This window comes from Leptodactylus fuscus, chromosome 3 (assembly GCF_031893055.1).
Source record: "Leptodactylus fuscus isolate aLepFus1 chromosome 3, aLepFus1.hap2, whole genome shotgun sequence".
NCBI lineage: Eukaryota > Metazoa > Chordata > Amphibia > Anura > Leptodactylidae > Leptodactylus > Leptodactylus fuscus.
In genome coordinates this window covers 121584661-121608166 of record NC_134267.1, presented here as the reverse complement: position 1 = coordinate 121608166, position 23506 = coordinate 121584661, and the positions used below count along the sequence as shown (strand labels likewise).

General features: G+C 41.9%; 1 protein-coding gene across 3 annotated transcripts in view; it reads left to right on the top strand.

Annotated features, from left to right (window-relative positions):
* Window positions 1-23506, top strand: part of HTR1E (5-hydroxytryptamine receptor 1E) — a 106862-nt gene that overhangs the window by 75572 nt on the left and 7784 nt on the right. For 2 of the 3 annotated variants that reach the window (XM_075268264.1, XM_075268262.1), the window contains exon 2: window positions 268-344. The exons of the other annotated variant lie outside the window; for it this stretch is intronic. The gene's annotated coding sequence lies outside the window, so the exon portion shown is untranslated. The remainder of the gene's footprint in view (window positions 1-267; window positions 345-23506) is intronic. 3 annotated transcript variants of the gene reach the window in all.

Here is a 23506-nt window from a genome sequence, read left to right as displayed (position 1 = left end):
TCCATGGTGATTGCCTACACATTGTAAGATTACAATTACAATGCATTTCTGGTGTCAGTTTTGTAATGGGTACTTGCTTCAGTGTTCATTATCTAAAACTAGTCAGGTAAATTTCAGATGAAGACTCATGGGATATGATGCAGTACATGCTCGCTGGTATTGGCACGTAGACATCCCAGTAGTCCAAGAAAGTATGGATACATTGTTAGGAACAAGAAGCTCATTTTGTGATTCATCTAATTAGAAAACCATTTTGCTCTTTTCTAGGTTGATAGGCACTGGGTATTTGATGGAGAATGGATCTGAAAGGCACCTAGTCCAATATATGGCAAAAGCAGGAAAACGTAAGCTTATCAAAAATCAAGTCACAAATGTGGTCCAATGTATGCTTTCGTAATGGTAAATATTGTCAAACAAATCTGCATTTGATTTTAAAAAAAGAGATTGTTCAGGTTTTTAAAACTTAAGGCTTATCCTAATGCTAGTCTATCAATATTAGGTTTGTCTCTTAGCAATAGAATGGGACAAAACTGCAATGCCAAACACAGCCACCCTGATAAGTATTGTATGTGCTGTACAGACCAGTAAGGGTGGGCTCACACCTGCGCCCGGTCTCCGCTTTCAGGTTTCCATCTTCTGCCGACAGGAGACAGAAACCTGTCAGACCATGTCCTCCTGTGAGCACCTGTGAGCGTTTTGTGGTCTCCACGGCGAAATCTTTTTTTTTTTTTAAACGGACAAAAAGTCCTGCATGTCCAACTTTGTGTCCGGTTAAAAAAAAAAAAAAAAAACGGTTTCGTCGCAGAGACTACAAAACGCTCACAGGTGCTCACAGGCGGACATTTTGCAAACCCATTCAAATTAATGGGTCTGAAAAGTGACTGCTCGTTTCTGTCTCCTGTCCAGTTTCTCGGGCAGGAAACATAAACCTGCAAAGAGGAGACCGGATGCAGGTGCGAACCTGCCCTTAGCTAACCTATGTAAATATTAAAGAGGTAGCAGTGCTCACCCGAGAGCTATGTCAGATTCAAACAGATGATTGGTGAGATTGCTGAAAGTCTGAGTCTTATCAGTCTATTATTGATGGCCTATTCTACGGACAGGCTATTCATTTCAACCATTTTAATAGCCTCTGTAAGGTTTCAATTTAAGCCAATAAGCTTTGTGAAATACCAATGTGTTGGTATATTGTTCCCTTGTGGAGTTTCAAAGGAATTAATAGTCTGTAATTAAAAAGTTTGTTACAAATTTATACACATAAAGAGTAAACAAAAAATATATTACATTTTCATTTTCTTTTAATTTTTTAAAGTGAATTCTAATAAAATTGCAGTGTGAAAATTGTTGGTTTTGGGTATCTTCCTTCTCCCCCACCCCCCCAAAAAAGTAGAAAAAGCAATTTAAAAATCTCTAACATAGCTTTGTTAACCAAAAAAGAATATGGTTCCCTTTTGCAGTTTTTTTTTTATAGGACTTTATTTTGTAAAAATACTAAAATCTAAACCCCACCCCCCAAAAAATTATGAAATTACATTTTTGTACACATAGTCCTCTCATAAACATCAGTCAAAGCCTACCCTAAAATGGCACCATCTAAAAAAACAATCCCTCATATACCCAAACGTTTTCACCAGAGCCCCCCATGAAGCTGGTTGGTATTAAGCTGGATTTGGATCCCCAGAAGACGAGGTCAGTCCGATAGTCAAAGCCAAAATTAGTAAACAAGGACATATCCAGTAAACAAGTCAAGGTCAGGAATTCAGCAAAAGGGACATTTATGATCCATTAGCTTAACTAGATATGATCAGGACCTTAACTTGTCACAATTAACTAATAGCAGGCATTTGCAGAGTTCAGAACAGATTTTAAATATCCCTCCTCAGCTGCTGTTTAGTTCAACACCTCAAAACTATGATTAACTGCAGAGTCAGTGGAAGCTTGATATGCCACCATGGCTAATTTAAAGGCAACAGTAGCAAACAGTGCTGCAGTGAAGAGACTACACACTGAGATTCATAACAGTCATACCATTCTGAAGTCCAACACAGACCACATCCTAAAGGGGTAAAAAAATTATACCAATATGAAGTACATATGTGGTAAATGTTAATTATTAATTAACATGGGTGGTATAATGATCTGTCTTACAATCAGAATAATTGATATTTTAAACATTCCAAGGTTTTGAAAATGTTTAGTAAATTGTGATTATATTTAATAAACAGAAACATAAACAGTTAAATTAACTGCCAATGTAATGTGTATATTGGGTTCTAAGAATGTGATTGTCAGAATCAGTTGAATAAATGCATTGCAAAGTTATTCTTGCATAAAGTGACATGTCAGATATGAAATTAAGGACTGAGTTTTAAAGGGGTGTTCAGGAAAAACATTTTTTTTTTCCTGGAGGTCGGGGAAGGTAAAAAATAAAAAAACATACTCACCTGTCCCTAACACTCCGATGTCCCTGGCCGCTGCCCAGTCCCACGGCTCCCCAAGGCTTGTTCGAGCAGAAGTCCTCCCTGTATGTGACCACAGAGGTCAATCGGGGCCTAAAGAAAGGACCCAGACTGTCACTCACATGTCACCTGTGACATCTGGGGTCCTTTGTTTAGGCCACTGAGGCTGCTGATTGCGGTGAGGACTTCTGCCGGAACAAGCCCCAGGGTGCCACGGCGATTATGTTTTTTTATTTTTCAACTTTCCTAGCCTCCAGTAATTTAACAGTTTTTCCTGACAACCCTTTAAGGCTCAATCTAGACTGTGTCCTTAAAGGGTTTATGACATATACATGAAGCAAATTGAATATTGTTTTGTTTCACCAATTCACCCTTTCCAATATTTCTGCTGATAGTGAACACAGAATTACCTAGTAAGTTATCAGAAAAACTTTTTTTTCATGAACTCCTTTAAATATTTATCTGCACAGGAACACAAACATCTGATCGTTCCATTTGTTCACAAAGATAAAGAACATACAGCATACTCTAGAAATCTTCTTAGAATAGTCAGCTATCTCATTTTGACACTACAATGAAGTTAGATTATGTTAGCCTATACAATGGTTTTGACAGTAATGTAAGTTTCAGATTTTATCATAGCCATTGTACACTGCATGTTTCAAACATCAAATCATTCTAGTAAGTTTTTCGTCAAAAGTGTCTTCAGATGACATCTAATACTTGGATTAAAGCTTTTTTTTGCTATAAGAATCCACAAAGGAGTTGTCACAGCTAAGAATAGTTTTCTAGGAGTCACTATTTGAAAGTTATAACAACTGGAGAACAATGGCACATTGATATTTTTATTGGGATAAAAGTCTTCTTTTTTGCCCTATTTTTTCCGTCTTATAACAATTCTTAACAAGTTCAAAAGGAGCCCCTATGGGCTTTATAAATTTACAGAGCACCTTCAGGAAGGACATTGAAGGAAAATACTTCTTTTTCAGGGAAATTGACTACTTACAGAGAATAGCCACAAATTCCTGTATTAGCCTTGAAAACATAACCATGTAAAATGGATTGTGCTATTATAGTTGGCTTTAAACAAGAGCGGAGTCTCTCCAGGAGAACGCAAGCACCATGTTAAGTTATACATCTATAGTATAGATAATAGGTAAAAAGGTGAATTACTAACCTTACCCAGAGTTTAATAGCAGCAAATCCAGAAAGCTGTATTTTATGTAGACTATAGTAAGCTCCACACTCAAATGATGACGCATAAAACAACACTACCCTGTGTGTGTATAGAAATGTGTTTGTATGCTGCAGCTTGCAGTGGATTCAATGTTCTTCCACTACTAAACTATTAGGCAAGACTGTTTCTACAGTAAGTGAATTAAGCATGCCTGGGATAAACACATGACTATCCTAAAATAAAATGCAAATAATGTTTTTTCAAGGATCCCTTCATAGACTTTAATGTATGAGAGACAAGGACAAAAGGACAAAAATACAGCATGACCTATGTTTTGATGGTCTTTACAGCAGACCATCACGATATCGGTCTAGTGAACATCAGCCGGTAAAGAAATGTCCATCAGACAGCCGATTTTCACATCATGTGAATATAGAGAAAGGGCAGATGAGATGGACCATGTGGATTTTTTCTGCTGTCAATCTCATATGTTTCTATGTTAAGACAACATGATAGCTGCCTGCAGCCACCACTGTTGGAAGCATCGGAGCATACTGCATGGCTAATAAGAGTGATGAGCGAATATACAGAACAGATAAGGGCAGATTTAATATTGATTTTGTGCCAAAACTCTGATACAATTTGTACCCCCCAAAAAACCTGGTGTAAACGCCTTAAACCACAGTTATTATTTTGGACACTTTCTGCTCCTTGTCCTACAAGGGGGACTCAAATTGCAACTAGAGATGAGCGAACAGTGTTCTATCGAACTCATGTTCGATCGGATATTAGGCTGTTCGGCATGTTCGAATCGAACACCGCGTGGTAAAGTGCGCCATTACTCGATTCCCCTCCCACCTTCCTTGGCGCCTTTTTTGCTCCAATAACAGCGCAGGGTAGGTGGGACAGGAACTACGACACCGGTGACGTTGAAAAAAGTAGGCAAAACCCATTGGCTGCCGAAAACATGTGACCTCTAATTTAAAAGAACAGCGACGCCCAGCTTCACGTCATTCTGAGCTTGCAATTCACCGGGGACGGAGGTTTCCGTCCAGTTAGCTAGAGGTTAGATTCTGGGTAGGCAGGGACAGGCTAGGATAGGAAGGAGAAGACAACCAACAGCTCTTATAAGAGCTAAATTCCAGGGAGAAGCTTGTCAGTGTAACGTGGCACTGACGGGCTCAATCACCGCAACCCAGCTTTCCGCGGATCCTGAATGGAATACACTGACAGTGTATTCCCGTATACCCGATATATACCCCCGATACCCGTTCCAACGGTGTGCCCCCCCACCTTCACCCCAGAAATACCCTGCAAGTCCCCTAGCAATAGAATTGGGGCTATATACACCCACTATTTTTGCTACTGCCATATAGTGCCATTGTCTCACTGGGAATTCAAAGAATATATTGGGGTTACGTGCACCCACAATTTTTGCTACTGGTATATAGTGCCATTGTCTCACTGGGAATTCAAAGAATATATTGGGGTTACGTGCACCCACAATTTTTGCTACTGGTATATAGTGCCATTGTCTGACTGGGAATTCAAAGAATATATTGGGGTTACAAATACCCTCATTTCTTGCTACTGGTATATAGTGCCATTGTCTGACTGGGAATTCAAAGAATATATTGGGGTTACAAATACCCTCATTTCTTGCTACTGCCATATAGTGCCAGTTTCTGACTGGTAATTCAAAGAATATATTGGGGTTATAAATACCCTCATTTCTTGCTACTGGTATATAGTGCCATTGTCTGACTGGGAATTCAAAGAATATATTGGGGTTATAAATACCCTCATTTCTTGCTACTGGTATATAGTGCCATTGTCTGACTGGGAATTCAAAGAATATATTGGGGTTACAAATACCCTCATTTCTTGCTACTGCCATATAGTGCCAGTTTCTGACTGGTAATTCAAAGAATATATTGGGGTTATAAATACCCTCATTTCTTGCTACTGGTATATAGTGCCATTGTCTGACTGGGAATTCAAAGAATATATTGGGGTTACAAATACCCTCATTTCTTGCTACTGGTATATAGTGCCATTGTCTGACTGGGAATTCAAAGAATATATTGGGGTTACAAATACCCTCATTTCTTGCTACTGGTATATAGTGCCATTGTCTGACTGGGAATTCAAAGAATATATTGGGGTTACAAATACCCTCATTTCTTGCTACTGCCATATAGTGCCAGTTTCTGACTGGTAATTCAAAGAATATATTGGGGTTACGTGCACCCACAATTTTTGCTACTGGTATATAGTGCCATTGTCTGACTGGGAATTCAAAGAATATATTGGGGTTACAAATACCCTCATTTCTTGCTACTGCCATATAGTGCCAGTTTCTGACTGGTAATTCAAAGAATATATTGGGGTTATAAATACCCTCATTTCTTGCTACTGGTATATAGTGCCATTGTCTGACTGGGAATTCAAAGAATATATTGGGGTTATAAATACCCTCATTTCTTGCTACTGGTATATAGTGCCATTGTCTGACTGGGAATTCAAAGAATATATTGGGGTTACAAATACCCTCATTTCTTGCTACTGCCATATAGTGCCAGTTTCTGACTGGTAATTCAAAGAATATATTGGGGTTATAAATACCTTCATTTCTTGCTACTGCCATATAGTGCCAGTTTCTGACTGGTAATTCAAAGAATATATTGGGGTTATAAATACCCTCATTTCTTGCTACTGGTATATAGTGCCATTGTCTGACTGGGAATTCAAAGAATATATTGGGGTTATAAATACCCTCATTTCTTGCTACTGGTATATAGTGCCATTGTCTGACTGGGAATTCAAAGAATATATTGGGGTTACGTGCACCCACAATTTTTGCTACTGGTATATAGTGCCATTGTCTGACTGGGAAGTCAAAGAATATATTGGGGTTATAAATACCCTCATTTCTTGCGGCTGATATATAGTGCCATTGTCTGACTGGGAATTCAAAGAATATATTGGGGTTACAAATACCCTCATTTCTTGCTACTGCCATATAGTGCCAGTTTCTGACTGGTAATTCAAAGAATATATTGGGGTTATAAATACCCTCATTTCTTGCTACTGGTATATAGTGCCATTGTCTGACTGGGAATTCAAAGAATATATTGGGGTTACAAATACCCTCATTTCTTGCTACTGCCATATAGTGCCAGTTTCTGACTGGTAATTCAAAGAATATATTGGGGTTACGTGCACCCACAATTTTTGCTACTGGTATATAGTGCCATTGTCTGACTGGGAATTCAAAGAATATATTGGGGTTACAAATACCCTCATTTCTTGCTACTGGTATATAGTGCCATTGTCTGACTGGGAATTCAAAGAATATATTGGGGTTACAAATACCCTCATTTCTTGCTACTGCCATATAGTGCCAGTTTCTGACTGGTAATTCAAAGAATATATTGGGGTTACGTGCACCCACAATTTTTGCTACTGGTATATAGTGCCATTGTCTGACTGGGAATTCAAAGAATATATTGGGGTTACAAATACCCTCATTTCTTGCTACTGGTATATAGTGCCATTGTCTGACTGGGAATTCAAAGAATATATTGGGGTTACAAATACCCTCATTTCTTGCTACTGCCATATAGTGCCAGTTTCTGACTGGTAATTCAAAGAATATATTGGGGTTATAAATACCCTCATTTCTTGCTACTGGTATATAGTGCCATTGTCTGACTGGGAATTCAAAGAATATATTGGGGTTATAAATACCCTCATTTCTTGCTACTGGTATATAGTGCCATTGTCTGACTGGGAATTCAAAGAATATATTGGGGTTACAAATACCCTCATTTCTTGCTACTGCCATATAGTGCCAGTTTCTGACTGGTAATTCAAAGAATATATTGGGGTTATAAATACCCTCATTTCTTGCTACTGGTATATAGTGCCATTGTCTGACTGGGAATTCAAAGAATATATTGGGGTTACAAATACCCTCATTTCTTGCTACTGGTATATAGTGCCATTGTCTGACTGGGAATTCAAAGAATATATTGGGGTTACAAATACCCTCATTTCTTGCTACTGGTATATAGTGCCATTGTCTGACTGGGAATTCAAAGAATATATTGGGGTTACAAATACCCTCATTTCTTGCTACTGCCATATAGTGCCAGTTTCTGACTGGTAATTCAAAGAATATATTGGGGTTACGTGCACCCACAATTTTTGCTACTGGTATATAGTGCCATTGTCTGACTGGGAATTCAAAGAATATATTGGGGTTACAAATACCCTCATTTCTTGCTACTGCCATATAGTGCCAGTTTCTGACTGGTAATTCAAAGAATATATTGGGGTTATAAATACCCTCATTTCTTGCTACTGGTATATAGTGCCATTGTCTGACTGGGAATTCAAAGAATATATTGGGGTTATAAATACCCTCATTTCTTGCTACTGGTATATAGTGCCATTGTCTGACTGGGAATTCAAAGAATATATTGGGGTTACAAATACCCTCATTTCTTGCTACTGCCATATAGTGCCAGTTTCTGACTGGTAATTCAAAGAATATATTGGGGTTATAAATACCTTCATTTCTTGCTACTGCCATATAGTGCCAGTTTCTGACTGGTAATTCAAAGAATATATTGGGGTTATAAATACCCTCATTTCTTGCTACTGGTATATAGTGCCATTGTCTGACTGGGAATTCAAAGAATATATTGGGGTTATAAATACCCTCATTTCTTGCTACTGGAATATAGTGCCATTGTCTGACTGGGAATTCAAAGAATATATTGGGGTTACGTGCACCCACAATTTTTGCTACTGGTATATAGTGCCATTGTCTGACTGGGAATTCAAAGAATATATTGGGGTTATAAATACCCTCATTTCTTGCGGCTGATATATAGTGCCATTGTCTGACTGGGAATTCAAAGAATATATTGGGGTTACAAATACCCTCATTTCTTGCTACTGCCATATAGTGCCAGTTTCTGACTGGTAATTCAAAGAATATATTGGGGTTACGTGCACCCACAATTTTTGCTACTGGTATATAGTGCCATTGTCTGACTGGGAATTCAAAGAATATATTGGGGTTACAAATACCCTCATTTCTTGCTACTGGTATATAGTGCCATTGTCTGACTGGGAATTCAAAGAATATATTGGGGTTACAAATACCCTCATTTCTTGCTACTGGTATATAGTGCCATTGTCTGACTGGGAATTCAAAGAATATATTGGGGTTACAAATACCCTCATTTCTTGCTACTGCCATATAGTGCCAGTTTCTGACTGGTAATTCAAAGAATATATTGGGGTTACGTGCACCCACAATTTTTGCTACTGGTATATAGTGCCATTGTCTGACTGGGAATTCAAAGAATATATTGGGGTTACAAATACCCTCATTTCTTGCTACTGCCATATAGTGCCAGTTTCTGACTGGTAATTCAAAGAATATATTGGGGTTATAAATACCCTCATTTCTTGCTACTGGTATATAGTGCCATTGTCTGACTGGGAATTCAAAGAATATATTGGGGTTATAAATACCCTCATTTCTTGCTACTGGTATATAGTGCCATTGTCTGACTGGGAATTCAAAGAATATATTGGGGTTACAAATACCCTCATTTCTTGCTACTGCCATATAGTGCCAGTTTCTGACTGGTAATTCAAAGAATATATTGGGGTTATAAATACCTTCATTTCTTGCTACTGCCATATAGTGCCAGTTTCTGACTGGTAATTCAAAGAATATATTGGGGTTATAAATACCCTCATTTCTTGCTACTGGTATATAGTGCCATTGTCTGACTGGGAATTCAAAGAATATATTGGGGTTATAAATACCCTCATTTCTTGCTACTGGAATATAGTGCCATTGTCTGACTGGGAATTCAAAGAATATATTGGGGTTACGTGCACCCACAATTTTTGCTACTGGTATATAGTGCCATTGTCTGACTGGGAATTCAAAGAATATATTGGGGTTATAAATACCCTCATTTCTTGCGGCTGATATATAGTGCCATTGTCTGACTGGGAATTCAAAGAATATATTGGGGTTACAAATACCCTCATTTCTTGCTACTGCCATATAGTGCCAGTTTCTGACTGGTAATTCAAAGAATATATTGGGGTTATAAATACCCTCATTTCTTGCTACTGGTATATAGTGCCATTGTCTGACTGGGAATTCAAAGAATATATTGGGGTTACAAATACCCTCATTTCTTGCTACTGCCATATAGTGCCAGTTTCTGACTGGTAATTCAAAGAATATATTGGGGTTATAAATACCCTCATTTCTTGCTACTGGTATATAGTGCCATTGTCTGACTGGGAATTCAAAGAATATATTGGGGTTATAAATACCCTCATTTCTTGCTACTGGTATATAGTGCCATTGTCTGACTGGGAATTCAAAGAATATATTGGGGTTACAAATACCCTCATTTCTTGCTACTGCCATATAGTGCCAGTTTCTGACTGGTAATTCAAAGAATATATTGGGGTTACGTGCACCCACAATTTTTGCTACTGGTATATAGTGCCATTGTCTGACTGGGAATTCAAAGAATATATTGGGGTTACGTGCACCCACAATTTTTGCTACTGGTATATAGTGCCAATTTCTAACTGGGAATTCAAAATGCGCAAGGCTCCCGGAAAGGGACGTGGATGAGGCCGTGGGCGAGGTCGGGGGAATGGTTCTGGGGAGCAAGGTAGCAGTGAAGCCACAGGGCGTCCCGTGCCTACTCCTGTGGGGCAGCAAGCATTGCGCCACTCCACAGTGCCAGGGTTGCTTGCCACATTAACTAAACTGCAGGGTACAAACCTTAGTAGGCCCGAGAACCAGGAACAGGTCTTGCAATGGCTGTCAGAGAACGCTTACAGCACATTGTCCAGCAGCCAGTCAGACTCTGCCTCCTCTCCTCCTATTACCCAACAGTCTTGTCCTCCTTCCTCCCAAAATTCCCAAGCTTCACAGAAAAATAACCCCAACTGTCCCTGCTCCCCAGAGCTGTTCTCCGCTCCTTTCATTGTCCCTCAACCTGCCTCTCCACGTCACGATTCCACGAACCTAACAGAGGAGCATCTGTGTCCAGATGCTCAAACACTAGAGTCTCCTCCATCTCCGTTCGATTTGGTGGTGGATGACCAGCAACCCACCCTCATCGACGATGATGTGACGCAGTTGCCGTCAGGGCATCCAGTTAACCGGCGCATTGTGCGGGAGGAGGAGATGAGACAGGAGTTGGAAGAGGAAGTGGTGGATGATGAGGACACTGACCCGACCTGGACAGGGGGGATGTCAAGCGGGGAAAGTAGTGTGGATGTTGAGGCAGGTGCAGCACCAAAAAGGGTAGCTAGAGGCAGAGGCAGAGGTCAGCAGCTTAGGCGAAGCCAGGCCACACCCGGAATCTCCCAAGATGTTCCAGTTCGTACCCAGCCCCGAAAAACTCCCACCTCGAGGGCACGTTTCTCGAAGGTGTGGAGTTTTTTCAAGGAATGCGCCGAGGACAGATATAGTGTTGTCTGCACAATTTGCCTCTCGAAATTGATTAGGGGCTCTGAGAAGAGCAACCTGTCCACCACTTCAATGCGCCGTCATTTGGAATCCAAGCACTGGAATCAGTGGCAGGCAGCAACGGCAGGACAAAGGCCGCCTGCCGTTCATGCCACTGCCACTGCCTCTGCCACTGCCTCTGCCTCTGCCACTGCCACTGCTGACTGTGCTGGCGATGCACTCCAGAGGACAAGCCAGGACACCACTTCATCTGCCTCCGCCACTTTGTTGACTTCTCCCTCATCCTCCCCTGTTCCTGTCTTATCTCCTTCTCCTGCACCATCAAAGGCACCATCAGGCGCTTCTTTACAACAACCCACCATCTCTCAGACATTGGAGCGGCGGCAGAAATACACTGCTAACCACCCACACGCGCAAGCCTTGAACGCCAACATCGCTAAACTGCTGGCCCAGGAGATGTTGGCGTTCCGGCTTGTTGAAACTCCCGCCTTCCTGGACCTGATGGCAACTGCGGCACCTCGCTATGCCGTCCCTAGCCGTCACTACTTCTCCCGGTGTGCCGTCCCCGCCTTGCACCAGCACGTGTCACTCAACATCAGGCGGGCCCTTAGTTCCGCGCTTTGCACAAAGGTCCACTTGACCATCGACGCGTGGACAAGTGCATGCGGACAGGGACGCTACATTTCACTGACGGCACACTGGGTGAATGTAGTTGAGGCTGGGACTGCTTCCCAAACTGGCCCGGTGTACCTCGTCTCCCCGCCTAACATTCCTGGCAGGGACACGAGAAGAACACCCCCCTCCTCCTCCTCCTCTACCGCCTCCTCCTCCGCCACCGCCTCCTCCTCCGCTGTTAGATTGACCCCAGCTACGAGTTGGAAACGTTGCAGCACTGGCGTTGGTAGACGTCAGCAGGCTGTGCTGAAGCTGATCAGCTTGGGGGACAGACAGCACACTGCCTCCGAGGTGAGGGATGCCCTCCTCGATGAGACGGCAATATGGTTTGAGCCGCTGCACCTGGGCCCAGGCATGGTCGTTTGTGATAACGGCCGGAACCTGGTAGCAGCTCTGGAGCTTGCCGGACTCCAACATGTTCCATGCCTGGCCCACGTCTTCAACCTAGTGGTGCAACGTTTCCTAAAGAGCTACCCCAATGTTCCAGAGCTACTGGTGAAAGTGCGGCGCATGTGCGCCCACTTTCGCAAGTCGACAGTAGCCGCTGCTAGCTTAAAATCTCTCCAGCAACGCCTGCATGTGCCACAACACCGGCTTTTGTGCGACGTCCCCACACGCTGGAACTCAACGTTTCAGATGTTGAATAGAGTGGTTGAGCAGCAGAGACCTTTGATGGAATACCAGCTACAAAATCCTAGGGTGCCACAAAGTCAGCTGCCTCAGTTTCACATCCATGAGTGGCCATGGATGAGAGACCTTTGTGACATCCTACGGGTCTTTGAGGAGTCCACAAGGAGGGTGAGCTCTGAGGATGCGATGGTGAGCCTTACAATCCCGCTCTTGTGTGTTCTGAGAGAATCCCTGATTGACATCAGGGATAACTCAGATCACACAGAGGAGTTAGGGATAGCATCCGATCCGTCACAGCTGGAGAGTAGGTCCACACATCTGTCCGCTTCACTGCGTTTAATGGAGGAGGAGGAGGAGGAGGAGGAGGAGGAGGAGGAAGAAGAGTTGTCCGATGATGTGATGGTGATACAGGAGGCTTCCGGGCAACTTCGAATCGTCCCATTGTTGCAGCGCGGATGGGTAGACATGGAGGATGAGGAGGAAATGGAGATTGAACTTTCCGGTGGGGCCAGAGGAGTCATGCCAACTAACACTGTGGCAGACATGGCTGAGTTCATGTTGGGGTGCTTTACAACCGACAAGCGTATTGTCAAAATCATGGAGGACAACCAGTACTGGATCTTTGCTATCCTTGACCCCCGGTATAAAAACAACATCTCGTCTTTTATTCCGGTAGAGGGGAGGGCCAATCGCATCAATGCTTGCCACAGGCAATTGGTGCAGAATATGATGGAGATGTTTCCAGCATGTGACGTTGGCGGCAGGGAGGGCAGTTCCTCCAGTAGGCAACCAAGTTCTCACCAGTCCACACAAACAAGGGGCACACTGTCTAAGGTCTGGGACACCTTGATGGCACCCCCTCGCCAAAGTGCCGCCACGGAGGGTCCTAGTGTCACCAGGCGTGAGAAGTATAGGCGCATGTTGCGGGAATACCTTTCCGACCACAGCCCTGTCCTCTCCGACCCCTCTGCGCCCTACACGTATTGGGTGTCGAAGTTGGACCTGTGGCTTGAACTTGCCCTATATGCCTTGGAGGTGCTGTCCTGTCCTGCCGCCAGCGTCCTATCTGAGAGGGTGTTCAGTGCAGCCGGTGGCATCATCACTGACAAGCGCACCCGTCTGTCAGCTGAGAGTGCCGACCGGCTCACTTTGATAAAAATGAACCACCACTGGATAGAGCCTTCATTTTTGTGCCCACCTGTGTAAAGCACCCCAACATGAAACTCCATGTCTGTACTCAACCTCTCCAATTCCTCCGCATCCTCATACTCATCCACCATAAGCGTTGCACAATTCTGCTAATACTAGGCTCCCTCCACCCTGATTTCCCCCAACTCTGCTGGTTAGAGGCTCCCTCCACCCTGATTTCCACCAACTCTGCTGGTTAGAGGCTCCCTCCACCCTGCTTTCCCACAACTCTGCTGGTTAGAGGCTCCCTCCACCCTGCTTTCCCACAACTCTGCTGGTTAGAGGCTCCCTCCACCCTGCTTTCCCACAACTCTGCTGGTTAGAGGCTCCCTCCACCCTGATTTCCACCAACTCTGCTGGTTAGAGGCTCCCTCCACCCTGCTTTCCCACAACTCTGCTGGTTAGAGGCTCCCTCCACCCTGATTTCCACCAACTCTGCTGGTTAGAGGCTCCCTCCACCATGAATTGGTCCAAACTGGGCTGTTTAGAGGCTCCCTCCACCATGAATTGGTCCAAACTGGGGTTTTTAGAGGCTCCCTCCACCATGAATTGGTCCAAACTGGGCTGGTTAGAGGCTCCCTCCACCATGAATTTGCCCAAACTGGGGTTTTTAGAGGCTCCCTCCACCATGAATTGGTCCAAACTGGGGTTTTTAGAGGCTCCCTCCACCATGAATTGGTCCAAACTGGGGTTTTTAGAGGCTCCCTCCACCATGAATTGGTCCAAACTGGGGTTTTTAGAGGCTCCCTCCACCATGAATTTGCCCAAACTGGGCTGTTTAGAGGCTCCCTCCACCATGAATTTGCCCAAACTGGGCTGTTTAGAGGCTCCCTCCACCATGAATTTGCCCAAACTGGGCTGTTTAGAGGCTCCCTCCACCATGAATTGGTCCAAATTGGGGTTTTTAGAGGCTCCCTCCACCATGAATTTGCCCAAACTGGGCTGGTTAGAGGCTCCCTCCACCATGAATTGGTCCAAACTGGGCTGGTTAGAGGCTCCCTCCACCATGAATTGGTCCAAATTGGGGTTTTTAGAGGCTCCCTCCACCATGAATTGGTCCAAACTGGGCTGTTTAGAGGCTCCCTCCACCATGAATTGGTCCAAACTGGGGTTTTTAGAGGCTCCCTCCACCATGAATTGGTCCAAACTGGGCTGGTTAGAGGCTCCCTCCACCATGAATTGGTCCAAACTGGGTTTTTTAGAGGCTCCCTCCACCATGAATTGGTCCAAACTGGGGTTTTTAGAGGCTCCCTCCACCATGAATTTGCCCAAACTGGGCTGTTTAGAGGCTCCCTCCACCATGAATTGGTCCAAATTGGGGTTTTTAGAGGCTCCCTCCACCATGAATCTGCCCAAACTGGGCTGGTTAGAGGCTCCCTCCACCATGAATTGGTCCAAACTGGGCTGGTTAGAGGCTCCCTCCACCATGAATTGGTCCAAATTGGGGTTTTTAGAGGCTCCCTCCACCATGAATTGGTCCAAACTGGGCTGTTTAGAGGCTCCCTCCACCATGAATTGGTCCAAACTGGGGTTTTTAGAGGCTCCCTCCACCATGAATTGGTCCAAACTGGGGGTTTTTAGAGGCTCCCTCCACCATGAATTTGCCCAAACTGGGCTGTTTAGAGGCTCCCTCCATCATGAATTGGTCCAAACTGGGGTTTTTAGAGGCCTCCTCCACCATGAATTGGTCCAAACTGGGGTTTTTAGAGGCTCCCTCCACCATGAATTGGTCCAAACTGGGGTTTTTAGAGGCTCCCTCCACCATGAATTTGCCCAAACTCTGCTGGTTAGAGGCTCAATCCACCTTGATTTTCAAAACAAATGTTGGTGCCAATCTCAACTTACTACAAGGGCCAAATTCACTGCTGGTGACAAGCTCTCCTCACTGCAAGTGCCAAATACACATGTTTCAAGGTGTTTTCCTACTGTCAGAGAGGTGGTATTGAGTGTGTAGTTGTTAGGCTGTGTGTAGTGTGGTAGTGTAGTGTAGTGTGTGTGTGTAAGTGTGTAGTTGTTAGGCTGTGATGTTGGGGTAGTAGAGGGTCTTTGGTGTGTTAGATGCCCCCAGACATGCTTCCCCTGCTGTCCCAGTGTCATTCCAGAGGTGTTGGCATCATTTCCTGGGGTGTCATAGTGGACTTGGTGACCCTCCAGACACGGATTTGGGTTTCCCCCTTAACGAGTATCTGTTCCCCATAGACTATAATGGGGTTCGAAACCCGTTCGAACACACGAACATTGAGCGGCTGTTCGAATCGAATTTCGAACCTCGAACATTTTAGTGTTCGCTCATCTCTAATTGCAACACCATGGTGAAAAAATGCATTCAAAATTTTATGACAGCAGACCTGCTTACATAGGGCAGCATACTCTGATGACAGATACCTTTAAGTGAACCTTGCCAATTATAGGATTCTTTGTAACGATGCTCAATCGGAGCCTGGAGAGGTTACTAAACTGTGAGAAAAAATATTGTTAAGAGAAACAGGGCACTCACCAACCAAAAGTAAAATTTTCAAGCTTTAATTCGTCATCGTAAAAAAAAAGGGCACTTTGACAGCTTACACAGTCGGAGATGGATTAAATGGAATGCAGAGAGAATGAAGCAACGACCGTTTCGTGCTAAACGCACTTCATCAGGCTTCCTAAAGTACAAGTGTGTCTACCTGCCCTATATACCGACGTGGGGATCACACCCACCTCGGTATTCACAATACATACAATTTCTATAACACAAAAACATTTAAAACATGTTAAAAAAACTTTTCAATGCATTACATTTCTATATACCAACATTTTTCACATTGCACCAACTTTATTTTCATTTATCACAACTTTGTACAACTTTTTTGCCACTCTTTCTTATACATCGGCCCTTCTATGTTTCTGATAAGCCGGGACGATCTTAAGCTCCACCCCCTTAACGCTGCGGACCTGAAGGAAAAATTTAGTTTCCATACAGGCTCGCTAATAGCTGACCCAGTCTAAGCCGCTCTGTATATTATTAGCGGCTGTCAGTCAACGAAGCGGCCGATCAGAAAGGGAGCTCCGAATCCCATTGCAGGCATAGGCATTCTGACCTCCACTATTACAAACAGAGGCCTTATAACAACCGAACCACAAGAAGAGCAGTTATAACACAAAACAAGGAAAAGAAGAATGGACTACACATCACAATAAATTCCCCTATCTCTAACTCCACCACAACAAAAAAGAGGTACAACCTAACTGTCCAAAAATCCACATCCCCGATGTGTCAATCAAATGCAATACGCGGACTAAAAGGAGGATTTTACCAACCTTCTAAAGCTAACCCCTTCGACTCCGCCCCTAATCCAATCGAACCAATAAGAACAAGAGCTACCTTCTCACCATTGAAATCAATGGTGAAATACTGATCAGTCATTGAAGAGCCTCCACATCTGATTAAAAAACCAATCAGATGCATAGCTATTTCCTCCATAGTAGACTACTAAAAAGAATTACCTGCCAATCACAAAACGAGCTACTATATTATAGGTATACCAGACATACACTGGCGGACCAGAGGGAGCACTACAGTTATTTCTATATTTACAGCACTGCCCATTTTGGTCCCGGCTAATCCACAAAAGAGCTACAAATAACAGAAAAACCTAAGAATTATAGACACAAATTTATATCCGATAAACTCCTAATCTAAATACGTCAATCAAAACATAGCGTGTCATTATAAATTCTTTCAATCACGAAAAGTACAGAGAAATATATTGACTGGGTACTCAATACTCAAATCTATCGTATCAGATGATAACCAATCAGATGTGTAACTGCTACCACCATAGTAAACCAAGGGAGAAGCTGCCTGCCAAAAATGAAGCAAATTGCTATATTGTAGATATGCCACTAAGATCTTTTAATAGAGATACCCCGGAGGATCAAAGAGAACACTCCAGTTATTTCTATATTACAGTCCCACCCATTCTGGTCCCAGCCAATCAACAAGAGAGCTACAAACAACCAAAAAAACTTATGGGAACTATAGATATGAATTTGTATCCGATATGCCACCGATCTGAATAAGCCGACCAAATCACAGCTTATTATTACAGGCTCTTTCAATTACAAAGGTACAGAAAAATATATTGACTAGATACTGAGACCTCTATTCAAAGGAAAATATTCATATCTATCCTGTCGTTTAGTCCAAGTGGACCCATAGCTTCCGTTTTCAATATGATTTTACCTTCCTCCTGCAAGAGTTTCTTTCCCCTATCGCCCCCTCTTGGTAGAGGGGCTACATGTTTTAAGCCACAAAATGTCAGACAATCAGAAATACCGTTATGTGACTCTCTTACATGCTGAATAAATCGTGGTGACCCTTTACCACTATTCAAAGATTTGAAATGTTCCCTAATTCTGTGGAACAAGGGTCTAATGGTCTTACCTATATAAAACCTCTTACAAGGGCATTGAATGCAGTATACGACGTAAGTAGTTTGACATGTAAAAAAATTGCTTGATATTAAAATCGATTCCTCCCAAGTTAAACGGTGAGAAATATTTGAATGGGTGAGAAAGCTGTCCGGCCGTGAGCGGCGGTGAGCGTTTTATGCTCTCCGCCGTGAAACCGGATTTTTTAATCCGGACACAGAGTCGGACATGCAGTACTCTGTGTCCGGATTTTAAAAAATGGTTTCGCACCGGAGAGCATAAAACGCTCACTGCTGCTCACGGGCGGACCCGGTCTGTGGTTTCCGTCTTCTTGCATGCAGAAAACGGAAACCACAGAACGGAGACCAGAACGCAGGTGTGAACCTAGCGTAACTACGGTGTCAGTTCACATATAGTATACTAATAAACTAGTGTGAGATGCGATTTCATATTCATTCCCATAGGGTATCTACTGCCGAATCTTAGTAACGCCTCTTTTTTGTGTAAAACTTTTTTTTATATTTCCTCCTCTTTGATTTCATTGAATTTTTTCTAAGCCCCAGAACTGCAATGTATCTACTGAACTTTTGTGTATGGTAGCGAAGTGCTTCGAAGCACCTGATATATTATCTGTGGCGGTTTTGGAGCCATCTCTAATATGCTCTTGAATCCGTGTTTTTAATAGTCGTGTTGTGCTCCCAATATAATCTAATTTGCATGATAAACATCTGATGCAATATACCACGAAATCTGTATTGCAATCCAAGGTAGACTTATGAGTATGATTATAATTGGTAGCACAACTACTTAAAAATATGCATGAAAATCAATAGTTTTCCATCTATCTCTACATGACGTAAAATATTTACTAGATTATAATGTACAATTATTCTTTATTGTTTTCTACACATTACCTGTAGCATGGTATGGCAAATTATTTATGTATAATGAGTAAATATATTTCACCATTATGCATAAATCTCTTTAACACTTGGGTACTCAATTTCCTGATTCCATATGTATGTAGACAAAAGGAAAATATGTGGTAATGCATCATTAAACGCCAGATTCACATCTTCTACATTAATAAGTTATATAGTAACATAATGTAACCAAGGAGAATGATTTAGTGTGATTCAGCCCAATATGTCAACTCAGATATTCCAGTCAGATGGCAGCTGAAAAGCAGATTTTTCTGTGTACTCAGCTAGCAAAATGAATTTGTGCTAGTTACATAGTGCATAAAGAGATGAACATTTTAATTGAATCTAAACAATGAATAGAAGACTTTTTCGGTATTTAAACCCCGCAACTCTGTAGAGCTGTAGATTACATTTACACATCCATTACCCATATGGCCACTGTATCTCATAAACCCTGCATTAGAGCTTTTCAGCTTGGCCCTACAAACAGCTTTTATCCACGTCTAAGATTGGCATTAAAACAGTACTGTTACAATACTAAAGCAATAGGTTTCTATTGGAGCTGTATGAATGCATATACCATTTCTTAGTCTTAATAAGATAAGATAATTCAGTGTGTTACAGCAGCATGGATAATACAGTAATATTTTACAAGAAAGAACACATATAAACTCATAACAGGTAGAAAAGATACTAGGAGTCATAGCAACTAAAAGAAAAAGAAAGACTCAGGATCATTTAGTTCTCTGTGCGGAGTGATCTTTGCTTAGCCTGTTGTAAATTATGTAGCCTGTCTGCAATTGGGAGGAAGGGGTCACTGACAGTACTGCCCAGTGCTATCACGGTCTCATACATGGGATAGGAGATGTTCTCCAGCATTGAGCTCACCACAGACAGTATTCTTCTGTCAACCACCACCTGTACTGGGTCCAGGTGGCTCCCTAGGACAGAGCTGGCCCTTCTAACCAGCCTGTCAAGTCTATTTCTATCCCTGGCTGGTATGCTACTCCCCCAGCAGGCCACTCTGAAGAAGATAGCGGAGGCTACTACAGAGATGAAAACTACAGGGTATAATCATTGTCCACACAATAAATTATTTTTCACATAGAGTGTATGTAAAACAAAATATCCATGCAAAGAATTAGATTCTACTTACCATCATGCTTATCAATTAAGTTCAGTTCTCTGAGTCCCTAAACAGGCTCTGAAATACTATAAGGCTAAGGCCACTTGGATCAGGTTTGCTGTGGGATTTTGCTACAAGTGCATCATGAGGCCCAAGTTTCATTGACTCAAAAATTAAAAGCAGTTGGAACAGGTACTTAGTCACTGCCACTGAGTGTATACGATGTATAAATGCTAATGTTTCCAAATGACTTGGTAATTACAGGAAAAAAGATACTGACAGATGGCAAGTTAAAGACTTAAAGCTTCTGCTGTCAAACTGATTTCTTCAATTTGCGTAAGCATGCCGCATAACAGGTTTACCTAGCAAGACGTGATGTTATAGGGTACCCTAAATCTTTATATCGTAAAGAATGATACTTAAATTGGACACAGAGATCATTTCTGGCAATTTATGCAGATTATTGTTCCATATTAAATTATTTAATGGTTTCTAATATCACATACTGTATTCCTTTTCCAACACCTGTAGCCCTTACTTGTAGCAACAATCGTTTTTGTATTGAACATAGTTAAAACACAAGAGATACATGTGAATACTTCAAATGAAATACTTTCAAGGCCCCAAGAACTTGTTCCTTCCGACAAATATGCTAATATCAATTGGGAATTGGACTAGTAGAGCTACAGATAGATAAGGCCCATTGGCCTGGCAAAGACAAGCAACAATCAATAAATGTGTCAGACTATTGCACAGTTCCTTTCCCATTCATTTTCATTGATTATTGGCAGCCTATTCCTGTTTATACAAAGCAATGTGCTGCCAATAATCTTAAATATTGCATAAAAAATATGATCAGCTGATCAACAAGTGTTTGTGTATTTGTCAGTGGATCAGGAGCTCTATTAGAAGGAGCAATTATCCTAGGAACGCTCAGTCCTGATATATTACATGATCATAGAGCCCTTTTCTTGAGATCCATTTGTTTTAAAGGAAATTGGACTTCTTAGGCTGAAGCCCCACATTACGAAAATACAGTGTCTTGGCTGCAGTGGAAACATCACTGCAAAAAACGCTGCTTTGTAGAGTACCTGAACAATGGATGGGATTCTGGTTAATGCCATCTATACATTAACCATTAACCATTAACCATCTATACATTAACCATTAACATATCTTTTTGAATGTTAATTATACCTGCAGAAATGACGGCATTTTCCATATAAGTATAGTAGGGGCAGAAAGTTTGCAGAGGAAAACTGTTTGAAATCGCATTTTTTTTTACAACTTCTTTTTGCTGCAGTTTGCTACATGAGGTTATAGCCTTAAAAACATTTGTGCCTAAGGCCTCATACACTGTCTACCAATAAGTATTTGGACACCCATGCAATAGAAAATATCTGCGGTCGTGATGTACGTCACGCCTTCCACCGTTGAACAGGAAACAGCATTGCCATTACGGCATTGGCATTAGTCGAATGCAAGATGCCACAAAGTGCAGTGTTGTCCTATTTTGAGAAAGTGGTAATTGTGGGGTACCACAGAAATGGTCGATCCTTAAGGGACATAGCAAGCCAACTGAATTACCCAAAATTGACAGTGGCCTATGTGATTACGAGGTGGAAGGTGAATGGTGATTGTCGGTATGTGCCCCGAGTCAGCAGACCCCCGAAACTGGGAGATAGAGATGACAAGTGCTGGCCAGAGAAAACGCACCCAACCGATGGCTCACATACACCAGGAGTTTCAACAGGTATCCGGGAGTATTGTGTGGATCAATCCCATCCGTAAGGAAGCATCTGCTGGGGTCTACCAACTATTGAATATGAATAAATGTTGTTTTTCTATTCTACCACACGTGTCTAAATACTTATTGGTAGGACAGTGTATAGCAAACCCCCCCAAAAAAATAAAAAAATAAAATAAAATAAAAATCACAGCATTTTTTTCACCATGTTTCTGCCATGTCCATAATGCTGCATTTTTGCAATTTGGGGCAGCAACCTAAAGTAGTTGTTCCATCCTAAACTGGTCTGAGGATGTGCAGCATCAAGTAATGATCTGTCCCAGTGGCTTTCCTGTTGCTGAAAAGTCAAGTTATAAGCTTTTTTTTTTTTTTTTTTTTCAAATGTACATTGTGAGCCCGATATACTAGATTGTGAGCCCCATTTCCTATCAGTATGTCTTTGGAGTATGGGAGGAAATCCACACAAACAGGGAGAACATACAAACTCCTTGCAGACATTGTCCTTGGCAGGGTTTGAACCCAGGACTCTAGTACTGCGAGGCTGCAGTGCTAACCACTGAGTCAAGTTGTTGCCCCTAAGATATAAGCTTGTAAATCCTTAATTATTCAGTCATTGCACTATATCACACCCTATGCATAGTGACTGACATGTCCCCCTTAATGTTGCAAGACAGCCTGATACTTTACCTAACTCCCGGGCTCACAGAGTGTGATTTAGCACAAGGACCATGTGACTAGATGAAGCTGCTTCCTACTCCAGTGACTAGATATGGTAAATTTGCATGTGCCAGTTTAAGGTTTTAAAGTTTATAACTTGACTTTTCAGCAACAGAAATCATAGTTAGGGATGCCAAAGGAAAGGTCATTACTTGATGCTGCACACACTGGGAATAGTTAGTGTGGAAAAACCACCTGACAAATTCCCTTTAGATCTGTTCTTTCATTGGTGATTGCTATAGATACAACAAGTTACAGATCATGTATATACAGTATCCATCATACATTGTTATCATTGACTTGTTCGATGATATTAGCATAGTTTCTAATTGTGTATGTATTTTTTTAGCTCAATGTGTTCTTTTTGGTTGAAATTCTTCTTGTTGGGTTGTAGCCTCATTTGTATCTTGCATTTATGGAAGTTATCATACATTTGCATTTAATTATATTTTACATTTGAAGAAACAGTTAAGATCGGGTTTTATGCCTCTACATATAAATGGGGTTCTTAAACATACTCATATAAGTGTAATGGTACATATTTTATTCTGACAGCAAAAACAAAAACATGTTGTTCACAGCCTTCTAATAATGTATTCAGTAACATCTGCTCATTATAACAATTTGGAAAAGTTAGACCCAGTGCAAATGAACTAACTTGGTAAGAAATGAGGAGTCTGTGATGACAGATCCTCCAAATGTACATTACTATCTCACTTTGCTAATACAAAGCTCTGAGTTAAATAAAATTACTTGTCACAATTTTGTCAATTAATTACCAATTACATTGACATAGCTAAGTATCTTACATAGGATCTCCTCGGGTCTCAGAATAATTTTGGGTTGAACTTATCTGGTACAAACCACAACCTAAATTGGATTAAAACATAGTGTAGGACACTCTCAGTGCTCCTAAGACA